The 16,124-nt window shown below is 43.6% G+C and overlaps 1 non-coding gene across 1 annotated transcript; it reads left to right on the top strand.

Annotated features, from left to right (window-relative positions):
- Positions 1-4,413: 4,413 nt before the first annotated feature.
- Positions 4,414-4,517, top strand: LOC123851582 (U6 spliceosomal RNA). The gene has a single exon (XR_006792646.1). It is a non-coding gene; the product is annotated as a U6 spliceosomal RNA (small nuclear RNA).
- The last annotated feature ends 11,607 nt before the right edge of the window (positions 4,518-16,124 follow it).

Here is a 16,124-nt window from a genome sequence, read left to right as displayed (position 1 = left end):
ATTAAAGCCTAACAAAGAGTAAAGCTTTATGTGGAAGAAAACAGGTTTACCTTGAATTTATGAATTGAGAGGCTTCTGAAGGAGACAGAGAAAACCTATTATTTTTTTTTAAAGATTTTATTTATTTATTTGACAGAAAAAGACACACAGAGAGAGGGAACATAAGCAGAGGGAGTGGAAGAGGGAGAAGCAGGCTTCCCGCTGAGCAGGGAGCCCGATGGGGGGGGCTCAATCCCAGGATCCCGGGATCATGACCTGAGCCGAAGGCAGATGCTTAACGACTGAGCCACCCAGGCGCCCCAGAGAAAACCTTTAATATTAGGCAAACCTATTATTCCATAGGCTGCAATAAAATAGTATTTAATTCTAGGTGGCCACGTGGCCTAGCATACTCACCCTCAGAAGAAAGTGTACTATGCAAAGAAAGGAGCTTAGGATCTAATTAGAGAATTTTTGGGTATAAACACCAATAAATGACAGAACTGTGTATGTATATGTAAATATGTATAATGATCAATAGGAAGATGAAATTATTTCTAAAATGAAATAATTTACTCTTCTCAAGGCCTATGTAAATTCCTATCATCCTTATGCTTCCCGAAAGCATGTAACAACTTGCCCAGGTTTCTGCCCAAGCAGCCCCCTCTCCAAACCATTGTCTCCACCTGCAGGCTCACCCCCTGCTTGAAGCTCTGGACCAGTGTCACAGCCCCTAGTCATGGTGGCCTTAAAGCAGCACCCTGTGCAATTTTGGGGGGACTTGGCATCAGGTCAGCTTTTGCTGCCAGGCCTACTGATCTTGTGCCCCTATGCTAGGAACTGGCCCTCCATCTCACTGTCAACACTAGACCCCAAATTTCTGCCATCAGTCCTGTAGCTGGATCTCTATTCTGAAACTCTGGCTCTCTTTTGCCATCTTGACCTGCTCAGTACTTCACTCTGGAAATCTGGAGAACAAGGCAGGGCCCCGGTGGTCTCTTTTTGCAAGGAGAGATGTCTGCCCTCCAACTCAGCCTGAGCCCTGACTGTATGTTGGCAGCCTGCCTTCTGGATTCTGTGCTTTGCCTGGCTCACGGTAATGCCCTGTTCCACGGCCTCATTCACACCAGGTAGGCAGGCTTGATTCCATGCCAATAAACTCTTCCAAGCCTGGCCTGGATGCTCACCTCTCATAAATGTCAACATCCAGTAAAGCTTCTTAGCAGTGTCACTACTGTGTCCAGTCACATGGGTGTGGGCACAGAAGGAAAAATTGCACCCCCACAGGTTGCAATATTTGGGGGGAATAAATCACACTTTCTCTAGCATCTAGTTGAACCACTACAACAAAATGGTTTCTGGGGCCAGAGAATGTTTTGGAGAAGGTACAGTATTCCACAGGCCAGCTACTTTAATTTAACAGTCCTTCCTCTTGGGACTCCTGGGTGGCTCAGTTGGTTAAACATCTGCCTTTAGCGCAGGTCATGATCCCGGGGTCTTGGGATCAGTCCGCATTGGGCTCCTTGTTCAGCAAGGAGCCTGCTTCTCCCTCTGCCTGCTCTGCCTGCCGCTCTCCCTGCTTGTGCTCTCTCTCTCTCTGACAAATAAATAAGTAAATAAAAGCTTTTACAAAAAAATAGTGCTTCGGGGCCCCTGGGTGGCTCAGTCATTGAGCGTCTGCCTTCAGCTCAGGTCATGATCCTAGGGTCCTGGGATCGAGCCCCGCATCGCGCTCCCTGCTCTGCAGGAAGCCTGCTTCTCCCTCTCCCACTCCCCCTGCTTGTGTTCCCTCTCCCACTCCCCCTGCTTGTGTTCCCTCTCTCGCTGTGTCTCTCTCTGTCAAATAAATAAATAAATGAAATCTTTAAAAAAAAAAATAGTGCTTCCTCTCTATGCTCATGAGATGTGGAGGCCAGAGAGACAGATTAGGACTATAGGTCAAGGAAGCAATTTGCCTAGCCATCATTACCATTCCTACTGAGAACAACAACAAAAAAAACCACTCAAACATGCTTGGCTTTTTTTTCCCTTTAAGCATCTCTTTCTCTATAAAATTACATAAAAAGATCATGATAATAATGTGAACTTCCAACGAGCAGAAATTTAAAAAAAAAAAAACCTGCTGGAGTACATTTAGCATGATAAGAATTGAGCAATGTATAGAACTGTTGAATCACTATTTTGTACACTGAAACTAATATAACACTCTATGTTGACTATACTGGAATTAAAATTTAAACCTTAATTTAAAAAAAACCTGTTGCCCTAATACCCAAAGCCAAAGCCAATCTATTTTTCTACCCTTTTCCTGTCTTCAGCAGCTGAAACCTGTTTTGGAGAATTTGGAGCATCTTTAATGCCCAATGAGCAACTGACTCCTCTTCCTTATCCAGTGTCTGTTGGGTATTGCAAGAGCCCTGTCCTTCACTAAGGATACAGCAAGCTGATTCAACAGGAGTGAATTTAACAGTTGTCCCTGCCTTGTCCCCCTACCCCACCTTTGAATTCCCCACGACCAGGGACAAAGAACAAGGGCATAGACACACCTTCAAAACGCCATCGTGGGCTATGTACTTACTGCTCTTACCACTTTCAAAAAGCTCTTAGGTTAATTCAAAAAAGGTAGTGTACCATGCACCTTGATGACTGAACATTGTTGATTACCGATGGAGTAAAAACACCCATGGACAGATAACTAGGCTCAAATCTCCCCTCTGTCTCCACAGTTACAAACAGAACCTTTGAACCTTTATCTTCTGGTCTAGAGTCTTCATTTGCAAGGTAGGGGGATTTCTAATTTTTTCTAGGGAACTGCCCAGTTCTAGAACTTATTTGAATTCCAAAGGTCCAACAAGAATTGAAGTGCTCAACATCACTCGGCATCAGGGAACTACAAATCAAAACCTCAATGAGATACCACCTCACACCAGTCAGAATGGCTAAAATTAACAAGTCAGGAAACGACAGATTTTGGCAAGGATATGGAGAAAGGGGAACCCTCCTACACTGTTGGTGGGAATGCAAGCTGGTGCAGCCACTCTGGAAAACAATATGAAGGTTCCTCAAAAAGTTGAAAATAGAGCTACCCTACAACCCAGCAATTGCACTACTGGGTATTTACCCCAAAGATACAAATGTAGGGATCCGAAGGGGCACATGCACCCCAATGTTTATAGCAGCAATGTCCACAATAGCCAAACTATGGAAAGAGCCCAGATATCCATCAACAGATGAATGGAAAAAGAAGATGTGGTGTATATATATATACACACACACACACACAATTAAATATTATGCATCCATCAAAAAAATGAAATCTTGACATTTGCAATGATGTGGATGGAACTACGGGGTATTATGCTAAGTGAAATAAGTCAATCAGAGAAAGACAAGTAGCATATGATCTCACTGATATGAGGAATTTGAGAAACCAGACAGAGGATCATAGGGGAAGGGAGGAAAAAATGAAACAAGATGAAACCAGACAGGGAGACAAACCATAAGAGACTCAATCTCAGGAAACAAACTGAGGGTTGCTGGAGTGGTGGGGGGTGGGAGGGATAGGGTGGCTGGGTGATGGACATTGGGGAGGGTATGTGCTATGGTGAGCACTGTGAATTGTGTAAGACTGATGAATCACAGACCTGTACCTCTGAAACAAATAATACATTATATGTTAAAAAAAAAAAAAGAAGATAGTAGGAAGGGGAAAATGAAGGGGGGGAATCGGAGGGGGAGACGAACCATGAGAGACTATGGACTCTGAGAACAAACTGAGAATTTTAGGGGGGGGGGGTGGGGGGATGGGTTAGCCCAGTGATGGGTATTAAGGAGGGCACATATTGCAAGGAGCACTGGGTGTTATATGCAAACAATGAATCATGGAACACTACATCAAAAACTAATGATGTAATGTATGGTGATTAACATAATAAAATAAAATTTAAAAAAAAAGAATTGTGTTTAAAGTTGTATTGGTGGTTGAGAGGATGGGTCAGGAATGACAATGGAAATTAAGATCTGAGTTCTGGGTGTAAAGTTCCAGGCTCCAACTTTCTGCAGTATATCATGACCAGGCTGATGGAACAAAGCCTTCATTATCCCAGCAGAGAAAACCCAGTGGCCCAGTTTCTGGATGATGTCAGAAAACACTAGAAATCTGGAGAACAGACTAAATTCCATCCTTGAGAGACCACTGACACTCTTTCAAAAACACCTGAGCGTGGGGTGCCTGGGTAGGTCAGTTGGTTAAGTGTCTGTCTTGGTTTCTGCTCAGATCATGATCTCGGGGTTGTGAGACTGAGCCCCACATTGAGCTCCACACTCAGCTAGGAGTCTACTTGAGATTCTCTCCCTCCCCCTTTGCCCCTCTCACTCACGCAAGCATGCTCTTTCTCCTAAAATAAATAAAATCTTTAAAAACAATACCTAAGAGTGCTCACTTCCACAGCAATTATACTAAAATTGGAATGAGAGAGAGGATTAGTATGGCCCGGTGCAAGGATGACATGCAAATGCATGAAGCGTTCCCTATTTTGTGCAGTTCCCCAGCAAGCCTCCACCCTTTGCGGATTAGCGAAACAAATGGTGGAGTTTGAAGAGGTCACTTGGGGTGCCTGCTCCAAGTCTGTGCCTTGCTGCTAGCAGCCAGGGGCCCTGAAGACACCTGAGAGGTTCTCCTGGCCTCCCACCAGATCCTCTGCCATTGGACATGAGACCGGACTTCAATGGCCCCCTGACATCTGCATAGCTTCCTAGTCATGTTTCCATTATTAAGTTACCTAGGTAATCCTGGTATCTACATCTGAAGGCTTGTTCTCATTGGTTTAAAAAAAAAAACAAAAAACTGAGAGACAATGGACACAGTAATAGCTAACATTTGTTTAGCACTTACAATGTTCTAGGCACTGAGCTATGAAACAAGATTCCAAGAATCAACCAACAATCTAAAAGCTGAACAATGGGGAAACAGTTACAGAAGTCATGGAATATCGTTCATCAATTTAAAATGCTTTCAGGGGGATGCCTGGGTGGCTCAGTCGGTTAAGCATCTGCCTTTGGCTCAAGTCATGATCCCAGGGTCCTAGGATTGAGTTCCATATAGGGCTCCTTGCTCAGCGGGGAGCCTGCTTTTCCCTCTGCCCTTTCCCCTGCTTGTGGTCTCTCTCTCTCTCTCATAAATATTTTTTTAAAAATAAAAAATAAAAATAAAATAAAATAAAATAAAATGCTTTCAGGGGCACCCACCTGGCTCAGTCAGTAGAGCATGTGATTCTTGATCTCGGGGTTGTGAGTTCAAGCCCCATGTTGGGTATAGAGATTACTTAAAAATAAAATCTTTAAAAAAATTAAAAACAAAATGTTTTCAAATCTTGCCATTTGCAATGATGTGGATTGAGGTAGAGTGTATTATGCTAAGTGAAATAAGTCAGTCAGAGAAAGACAAATACCAAAAAAGAAAAGAAAAGAAAGACAAATACCATAGAATCTTGCTCATATGTGGAATTTAAGAGGCAAAACAGGTGAACATATGGGAGGGGGTGAAAAGGAGAGAAGGAAACAAACCTTAAGAGACTCTTAAGGATAGAGAACAAACTGAGGGTTGCTGGGAGGGAGGTGGGGTGGGGGAGGGGCTATATGGGGGATGAGCATTAAAGAGGGCACTTGTGATGAGCACTGGGTGTTGTGTGTAAGTGATGAACCACTGAATTCTAGTCCTGAAACCGATACTGCACTCTATGTTCACTAACTAGAAGTTAAATTAAAATTGGGGGGGGGAAATGCTTTCAAATAATAGCTAATGAAATAGGAACACTTGCATATCATAATGTTACATGAAAAATGCAGCATTCAGAAATATACAAACGGTGTAATCCCAACTATTTTTAAAACCAACACATGGACAGAGGTAACACCAGAAAGAGTTATACCAATAATGTTAAGAGGAGACAGGACTGACTACATAATTAGTAGGACCTAGTAGTACAAAATGAAAGCGTGCAGCCCCTGTTCAAAAGTTATTAAGAATGTCAAGACAGCAGCAGCAGATCATTAAACCAAGTGTGGGGCTCCTCTAAGCACTGAACCCTGTATGACCACACAGGTTGCATGTCCAGTAAACTGGCCTTGTTGCCAGTTAGGTATTTCTGAGTGTTAGTATTATCAGCGATGGTTTCCTTCTTTGTATTTGCCTATTAGCTCCAAGTTCTACTAAGTGAACATATATTATTTTTATTTTTAGAAAATACAATGACTAATTTTTTAAAAGGTTTATTTATTTATTAGAGAGCGTGAGCACAGGGATGGGCAGAGGGAGAGAATCCTCAAGCAGACTCCCCACTGAGCACAGAGCCCAAAGAGGGGCTTGATCCCAGGACCCTGAGATCATGACCTGAGCTGATATCAAGAGTCAGCCACTTAACCAACTGAGCTACCCAGGCGCCCCTATAATGACTGATTTTTAAAAGAACCAACAAGGGGCGCCTGGGTGGCTCAGTCGTTAAGCGTCTGCCTTCGGCTCAGGTCATGATCCCAGGGTCCTGGGATCGAGCCCCACATCGGGCTCTCTGCTCAGCAGGAAGCCTGCTTCTCCCTCTCCCACTCCCCCTGCTTATGTTTCCTCTCTCGCTGTGTCTCTCTCTGTCAAATAAATACATAAAATCTTTAAAAAATAAATAAAATAAAATAAAAGAACCAACAAAAGTTAACAGATCTCTACCTATAATTATAAAGTAGCATGATTTGGAACACCATCACACTAAGTCACAGGTAAGGACTGAATCTGGGATGTAGGGAGAAGTGGTAATCTGGCCAGAGGGGATAAAGTCAGAAGCTGCCACAAGTAGATAAAGAGAGAGAAGGGTAACCTTGTACCTGGGACTAGGCAGATGAGACTCCAGCTGCCTGCAAAAAAGTTCCCTGCCCCAATCTGGGCAGGGGTGAATGATCAGCCTAGTGTAAGGCAAAAAAAGATCCTTCCAACAGTAAGCAAGAGTCACAGTGGTGGTGGCAATGATTCAGGCTGTAGAGTGACAAGGCACTAGCCCATGTAACCGATGATGGTCACAGCAAGAGACTGTGCCAAGAAGTTTAAAAGTTAAAACTGGTGGTGCACTGGGGCGCCTAGGTGGCTCAGTGGGTTAAGCATCTGCCTTTGGCTCAGGTCATGATCCCAGGGTCCTGGGATGGAGCCCCACATCGGGATGCCTGCTCGGTGGGGAACCTGCTTTTCCCTCTCCCTCTGCCCTCACCCGAGTCATGTGCTCTCTCGCTCTCTCTCTCTCAAATAAATAAATAAATAAAATCTTAAAGAAAAAAAAAAACTGGTGGTGTGCTAAGGAACAAAAAGTACTCAAGGGGGAGAAGAACCCAAGAGTTTCAAGAACTTAGGTGGTAGACGCCAAGAATCAGAATGACTCTAAATTAGGATTCAGTGTCTCTTTCACCCTCAGGCTGGTATGAGGGACCACATATACTTCACTAATTTATTTAAGCTAGTATTTATTGTCTGTCTTTGCCCAACTAGAGTATAAGATCTACAGGGACTAGCGTTTTTAACTGTTCCATTCACTATTGTACCGCAGCCCCTAGGAACATGCATGCATAGCACAGAGTAGGCACTCAAAAATCTTTGTTGAATTGCAAGTTTGGTCCAATTCTTATGTCCTTGTGTGTGAAGCAGAGAAGTGGGTTAGTAATAGGACAGGCCAAGTAACAAGAACAATCAGAATGGAAAAGATGTCCTTGTTTTGAACTTCAAAGGGAACATGAGGGATTCCTTCTTAATTATTCAGTACCTTAATTACTCAGTGCTCGTCCCAGAGGGGATGGGGAAAAATATACAACAGGGTCAGGTGTGAGCAACACACCTATCTCCATCTCATTAAGATAAATCAATTCCTGGGAATTCCCCAGAAGAAAGCCGGTCTTTTCTCTGAGCTTCACGAGGTGACCCCAGACACCACACAATTTCAGGGTCATTCTGAAATTGTATTAAAAATTCCTGACACCACATCTTCTGTGACCAGGTGGAAGAGAAAAAAGGAAAGCAATTACTGAGATGCCACGAGCTGAGAAAGGGTTAACTACGGGCCTGGAAATGAAAAGAGCCTGCCTCCTTCCCCACCCAGATCCCCTGCTCTCAGGCACTGGTGCTCCCGGTACTCTCATAATGGCTCCCAAGGCCAAGTGGCCTCTCTTCTACATTTCTTGCCTAATCCCAAGCACTTGAATGAGGTAAATGTAGCCACAAAATGCTTTTTCCCTCTTCCTTCTGGGCTCGCCCCCTCTCATCAGCATAATAAACAGGAAATGTCTCCAATGTTCCAACATTATCAGCTGCAGGTACTTTTCTGTACCATTCTGAATCAACTGCAGGCCTTTTCTGAATCAACAGAGAAATTCATGGACATTTCTCCCCCTTCCCATTTTCCTTCCCTGAGGCAGTATTAAAGAATGCAGTTATGGGGTGCCTGGGTGGCTCAGTCGGTTAAGCAACCTACTCCTGATTTTGACTCAGGTCATGATCTCAGGGTCGTGAGATCGAGCCCTGCAAAGGGCTCTGTGCTGGGCCTGGAGCCTCAGATTCTCTCTCTCTTAAATAAATAAATAAAATCTTAAGAAAAAAAAAAAAAAAGAATGCAAGGGCGCCTAGGTGGCTCAGTCGGTTAAGTGTCTGCCTTCAGCTCAGATCAGGATCTCAGGGTCCTGGGATCGAGCCCCACGTTGGGCTCCCTGCTCAGCGGGGAGCCTGCTTCTCCCTCTCCCTCTGCCTGCCGCTCCCCCTGCTTGTGCTCTCTTGCCCTCTCTCTGTCAAATAAATAAATAAAATCTCTAAAAAAAAAAAAAAAAAAGAATGTAGTTATTCCCAGGCAAAAAATTGCAGCTTGGAAGAATGTGGTTAGCACCAGCAGGGAAATAGACTGTCTTCAACACTGGCTAAAATGCAGGGTCTAAGGGGCTGAGCTGAGACTCATATTTACCAAAGGGCAGGGAAAAGGTAAGAATGGCATTTTCTTTGACCATGGTTTACAATTATGACTAGTAGGCTGCAAGTAGAGACATCCTAAAAGGTCCAGCTACCCACTGTCCTGGCCAGGAAATTAGGGCAGAAAATGACATTTGAGAGAGTGTCTGGGTGTAGTGGCAGAACTGACAGGTACATACACCGGAAATGGCATGCATAGTATGTGAAGTCACAAGACCCGGCTCTGCCACAGAGATCATGGGCAACATGTACCACCTGCAAGAGGAATGAATGGCATCTGAGCCCAGTGGGTAGACAACCTATGGATATTTTTGAAGACAAAATACAATTTTCCCTAAAACAGCACACCTCAAGTGGTAGTAGGACAAACCACCTGCTACCAAGGAATTTAAGAAGTTGAACCCAAACATGGAAAATATCCGGGTTTTCTCATGGCAGGTGGGTGAAAACACAGACTTAAATAGACTGTTAGCCAAAAAAATTTGGTAGGACCACGGAGCTTCCCTCACACCAAGAGAGCTTGTTCTCTGAACTTTGCTAACAATGTATTGGTAGTGTTTGTTCCTGTAAACTTTCGACAGCCTGGATGACCCCAGGCAAGTTAACAACCTCTCTGTGCTTTCCTTTCCTCATCTATAAAATGCAGGTATAACACCTAAAATATAGGGATGGTGTGAAAATTAGCAATGATGTGTATAAAGCACCTGGAACATCACAGCTAGGATAGTAGTAATGCTACAGTTATTATGTGATAGAAGAGGTGAATCAGAAAGGTCATTTTGACTTGTACTTCTGCCGTAGACTTGTACTTACCCATTGCCCGTGTATGCAGTGTTTGGAAGACGAAAAAACACAAGGAGAGGATTCAAATCATCACCAGTCTATAATAATGAAACACTGCAGACATGGGTGTAACCAAAAGTTGTAAAAGAACTTCCAAAACCTATATTTGAGTGTAGTTGGCATGGAGATTGTGGTGAGAAAAAGAGGTAGAAAAATACCGAGGGTGGACACAAGCTCATGAGCTGCCCGTAACCATAACAGAAGCTGATCATGACTCAATATGGCTTTTCTGAAGGTGTGAAAGAAACGAGGGGGGAAGATCATTGGTTTTCTAGTAACAAGGCTACTCAGTGATCTGCAGACATACTATGCCTGCTTCTACCACCAAGCAGGTGGCTCCCACGAAGACTTCCCTGATGCTTTCCTGCCTCCTAGAGCCCCATCGCACCTCCTGGCCTTTACGTGCTACCTCATGCTTCTTTTTTGCAGATCCACATGATTGTCAGGAACAGCTGACCTCACAGGCATTACTGATGGTGGTTTTCCATTGCCAATGTAGCCCACAATCATAAGTGCCTTCAGAGCAGTATTTGATGCTATACATTTTTATATTAAATGACCAACACAGGGGCGCCCGGGTGGCTCAGTCAGTTAAGCGGCTGCCATTGGCTCAGATCATGACCCCAGGGCCCTGGGATTGAGCCCCGCATCGGGCTCCCTGCTCTGCAGGAAGCCTGCTTCTCCCTCTCCCTCTGCCCCTCCCCCCTGCTTGTGCTTGCTCTCGCACTCTAAATAAATAAATATCTTTAAAACAATTTTTAAAAAAATAATATAAATGACCAACATAGGAAAAGTCCCTGGCACTGTGTGGGAGTGCTTGGCGAATGTGTTATTGTAATGAAGGGCACAAGAGCCCGTCCTGGTCTCATTATAAAAGCATTAACCCCAATTCTCTGGCCAGTTCGTAACATGATTCCTCTTCCTCCTCCTTTTGTGAATCCCACATTACTGAGCATGGGGCCCACAAACAAAAGTCAACAAATAGGTTGAATTAATGATAAGCACACATGCAAGGTTCATGCCATCATACTCTTCCATCACCATTTGGGACCTAGTTCTTCAACTTGCTGATGAGATGTTAGGAGGTTACCTATTGCAAACAGTTCAAAAGGGATAGGAAATTTGCCCCTCTCCTCTTTGTACATCAGGAGTGGGGGTTGGGGATCAAGAGTCTTTCTCCCCTGACAAGCTTTAAAAATGGCATTATTACCAACTAGTAATGAGATAGCCTACAGCATTAGTAGGTTGAACTTCAGAATGAAGTTCAGTCATAAAAGCTACATTGGCAATGGAAAACCACCATCAGTAATGCCTGTGAGGTCAGCTGTTCCTGACAAGATGTATGCATGGGATGGAAGGTAAAGTTAAATTAGGTGGGGAAGGAGAGATATTCGAAGTCAGGAAGACTATAAATACCTTACAGCTACTTTCAAAAAAAAAAAAAAAAGAGAGACAGTTGAGAGAGGAAAGAATCAAAAACTTTTTAAAAAACTGTGTGTGTATATTTCCAACTAGACTGTCAGCTCTTTGAAGACAGGAACAAAGTCTGCTTCTTCTATGCCTCCCAGTCCCTGGTATATGTTGGGTGCCTAACAGATGCTCATGGAATGTTAAATAAGATTACAAAGTATAGGTAAGGGAAAGAGAACTTGGCAAAGATAAAAAGGAATCTTTATGAGACCCCTAAAGAAGGAAGGTGAAAAGCAATCCCCCAGCAGGAGTGGGGGTTAATGTGAAATTATGTGTCCCCCTTTCAAGTCAATGTTTTCATCTTTATCCTAAATCCCCACTTTGAGAATAAGGTACTTGCCTTTTTTTTTCTTTTTTTTTTTTGCACCTGCCAGCAAAGTGGTTAAATTACCAGCTGGTCCTCTCTCTGGGGGTCAGTCCCTTTCCCCAACAAAGCACTGTGGACCTGAGAACCTACCTCATCTAAACACCAGTAACAAGATATTACAGCCAGATTTCTGGCAGGTTCCACCCTCATTCGGCAAAGCATAGAGCAGCCTTTCCTATTTGCAGAGCCAATGGGACATCTATAGCTATGTCTCCGTCTTTTGTTGCTGACTGAAATGCTGTTACTGCAGTCAGTTCCTATAGAATCAATAAATAGAATCCTAAAATAACTCTTTTGGGGCGCCTGGGTGGCTCAGTCGGTTAAACGTCTGCCTTCGGCTCAGGTCATGATCCCAGGGTCCTGGGATCGAGCAGCGTTGGGCTCCTTGCTCAGTGGGGAGTCTGTTTCTCCCTCTACCTCTGCCACTTCCCTCTGCTCCTGCTCTCTCTCTCTCAAATAAATAAATAAAATCCTTAAAAAATAAAATAACTATTTGAAGTAGATATTATTTTTCCCGTTTATAAATGAGAAAACTGAGGGCTCGGTGAAGTGTCCTGTAGATCATAGAGCTGATAAGGAGCAAGTCTGGTACCAAGACTCAGCCCCACCTTTCTTAGGAATCCATGGATTATTAACTTCCAGGAAGCAGACAGGGTGACCAACCACCCCAGTTTTCCCAGGACTGAGGGATTTCCCAGGAGGAAACCAGGAGTGTCAGGCAAACGGGGAGGATGATGACCCTAGCAGGGACTGTGTTGATCCCGTTCACTGTTGTGTACCTGTGGCACATTGTGAGCACTCAACAAATACGTGCTGAATGAATTAAAGAATGAATGAGTGATTTTGTAAGAGTCCTAGGACATGTTTAAATGCTCCGATTCCTTTATAAAAGGCCATTTAAGGCACCTTCTTAGCCCCCTCCCTGCCTCATCAAACAGTATGAGGATCATAGCGTTACTATGCATGAGAATTTCATTGTGAAAAAGGAAGACTGCAGAGATACCCTAACGAGCAACTGAAATTGAGTTTTGCTTGTCTTTGCTGCTTTGGAGGAGGAAAATAAATGAATGGTAAAGTTGATTCTTATTTTCAAATAAATTAAACATTCAGAAATGTGTGTTTGTTGGCTACTTTCAATAGCATGTTTCTTTCTTAAACCAGACTCCAAGCCAGCCTCCTGTCCAAGTTTTCTGTAATGCCTTATTGTCTAGTCTGTTTGGCTATTTTAAAAAACGTTGAATATCAACAATGGCTTTCAGTCAACTTTTGTATGAAGCAATCTTGGTTGAATGAGAAGATCCCAGAGCTTATAGTCCCATCTGCTTGAATGTGTGTGACTGATAACAGGACACATTTCTACCTTAGTTATTACATTCCTGCTCCATAATTCATTGGCCACTCTCTTTTTAGGAAAGAGCTCTGTGGCAAAGTGGGCAGGACAGCAGGTAAGTGCGCTGAGGAGAAACCTGCCTCCTGGGGCTCCCGGGCTGGGTGTGGGTTCCCAGGGTCCAGCCAGGTCCATGGGCCCCTACAGTTTTGCTGGAGCCCTCACAGAGGGGATGCTTTGCAACAGTATGCAGTGACAACTAATCAAACTACTTACCTGCTGTGTGAAGGGTTAAGGCTCTGTGAGGAGGGTTACCTTTACATGGGGTTTGGCCCAATTTGGTTTGTTTTTTCTTTTGCCAGGCTTGAATGAAAAGTGAATATGCTGATCTGGAATTGCCTTTCTTTCCCAATGCTGGTTTTTGCTCCTCCTGAGGGGTCCTCTCTAAAAGCTGCCAGCAAATAATTTCCTGCTTTTGCAGAGGGCTCCTGAGCTTGGAATGGGCCTTTTTTCTCCACCCTCAGGTAAACAAGGTCCCAGCAGGGGCCAGGCAACTGACTCCAGATAACTTTTAAGATTTCTGTTACTTCAAACGAAAAATTGCATTGAGTTGCTGAACTACTCTCTATTCCATATCAAGGTAAGTCATAGGGGATTGCATATCTGAGCTTTCTATTGTTTTGGGAACTGTCATAGTTAATTCAGCTTGTGTGACATGCTCAGCTCGGGGGTGGCTGGCTTAGAAAAGATGAGGCAGAGTCTTCCCTGAATCCAAACACACCACATGGAGTAGGAACCACGGGGACTGAGTTACTCTCAGCAAACAAACATGTCAAAATCTAACTTGACAGAAAGAGAAAAGAAACAAGGGCCCTTAGCCTGTCATCAGTTGGGAACCTGAGTGGAAAAAGGGAAACAGGGAGGGAATAAGAGAGAGAACACCTCTGTTTACAAACTGCTTCTTTGTGAATGAAGCAACATTCTAAAATCTAAGAGGAATATTGCCGGGAAGGGGGAAAGAGCAAGACATCCCACAGTATGTTACGTTGGTCACAAAGCCATCAGACTCCTAGAGTTCATTCATTCCTCTGCTGTGGTCCCTTTGTCTCAAACCCAGAACCCTTGACAGGGTCTCCGCGTGCATGCGCTTCACTGTGGACACAGTATAAAGAGCATCAAAGGGCTCTACAGTCAAATCCCATGTCAGAGGACCAGCCATCCAAAGTAACAACACATAGCATTCTGGTTGGGGTCTCTGACCGACCCCTAACATAGCAGACATATGCAGCTCCTTCCCAGTTTGAAAGGTGATTTCTAAAGTAAATTATCAAAGATTTACTTATCTCTTTGGGATTTAATACAGCCTGAGTAAAGGCAAACGTGCAAATAAAAGACCACATGTGCCACAGTACAGCACCTAATTATTTTATTCTTTAAAAATTTTTTTTTGCTTTTGCAAATCAATCCGTAACTACCATTTGTGTGGTCACTGACCAAACTATGACAGCAATTTATAAGAATATCCATATTGAGGGTCACCTGGGTGGCTCAGTCAGTTAAGTGTCTGCCTTCAGCTCAGGTCATGATCCCGGGGTCCTGGGATCGAACCCCCCATCGGGCTCCCTGCTCAGCAGGGAGTCTGCTTCTCCCTGTTGCCCCTGCTCATGCTCTCTCTCTCTCTCTCTCTCTCTCTCGCTCAGATAAATAAAATCTTAAAAAAAAAAAAAAGAATATCCATATTGAGCTGTAAGCAAACCCAAAAAGGTAAGTAAAAGATCTAACTTTGAATGTTTCTACTTGAACAAAGCAATAAAAACAATACACTCCCTCCCTGGCCCCCCAACTTTGTTTTCTCATTGGTAGAAAGCAAAATAAAACTGTGTGAAAGAAAGAGTCAATAAAGCTCTTCACTGGAACCAAATCTAATTGCTTTGAAAGAAAAAAATTCACTACTTAAAATGAAGCATTTTCTAAACTGTGACTTATTTCTCACATCCTATGCACCTAATGACCAGGCTGAGAAACTGAGGTCTCTGCACAAGTCAGAGTCCTCAAGCTTTTCTCCCTTTTTTATGTGGCCTCACTGAGAGATAAACACAGGGCCTAAGGGAGGAAGATGGCCGAGGGGATTAAGTTGATAGAGCTAGAGGAGCAAACGCTTGGATGCATGGCAGCCTGGCTGGCTTTTAAATTTCTTTCTTTCCTAGGTTTAGGTTCACCATCTCCCTGAGGTTTCACTGGGTTTGGAGGTTTCATGGCAGGAGGCTGTTGGATTTCCATTTATATGTACTACTATCAAGAATCAAAAAGTCAAATATACTTGGTTAAAGAGGCCTTGTTTGTTTTTCAAAAAGAATACTATTTTAAAAATACGTGTGTGAAAGATTAGCTGGGGAATGAGATCTGCTGTGAGGAAAAAAAGCCACAACAGTTAATGATGGCCAAAAAAATGTGTTAAAAAATGGGAACATGAAGATTACTACTGTTCTGCTTTATTAGTAAAGCACAGTTAAATGTACAGTAAGTTTTAAAAAACACAGGCATTCACATTTTTCTAACATGTCATGGATTCTTAAAATTGAAGCACTTTATATGAGCAACATATTTAGCATGACTAAAATCCTCACCTGTTGGGGCGCCTGGGTGGCTCAGTCGTTAAGCGTCTGCCTTCGGCTCAGCTCATGATCCCAGGGTCCTGGGATCGAGCCCCCCATCGGGCTCCCTGCACCACAGGGAAGCCTGCTTCTCCCTCTCCCACTCCCCCTGCTTGTGTTCCCTCTCTCACTCTCTCTCTCTGTCAAATAAATAAATAAAATCTTTAAAAAAAATAAAAAATAAAAAATAAATAAATAAATAAAATCCTCACCTGTTGTTCTTTTCAGATCGGTGAGGATCTTAGTCTTGTTCTGCCACTGACTATGTGCTGTGTGACCTTGGGCAGATCGCTTCTCTTCTCTGGGCTTCAGTTTCTTCCCTTATTTTGAGGCAGTCACAGCCGGTTGATTATTTGTATATTTCTTCCAGCGTTCACAGCCCATGATTCTCTTTCAATCAGTGTGGAAATGGGGGGCCTGGTGAATGGGAAGGCTTGTTTAATGGGTGCAAAACAGAAAAAACTGAGAGATGTTTGGCACAGGTGGGGTTAGAGTCAG

Source organism: Mirounga angustirostris, unplaced genomic scaffold, assembly GCF_029215605.1.
Source record: "Mirounga angustirostris isolate CCGP_5_RB_7025 unplaced genomic scaffold, mMirAng1.0.hap1 SCAF_11, whole genome shotgun sequence".
NCBI lineage: Eukaryota > Metazoa > Chordata > Mammalia > Carnivora > Phocidae > Mirounga > Mirounga angustirostris.
This window is presented reverse-complemented; position numbering and strand designations above follow the sequence as displayed.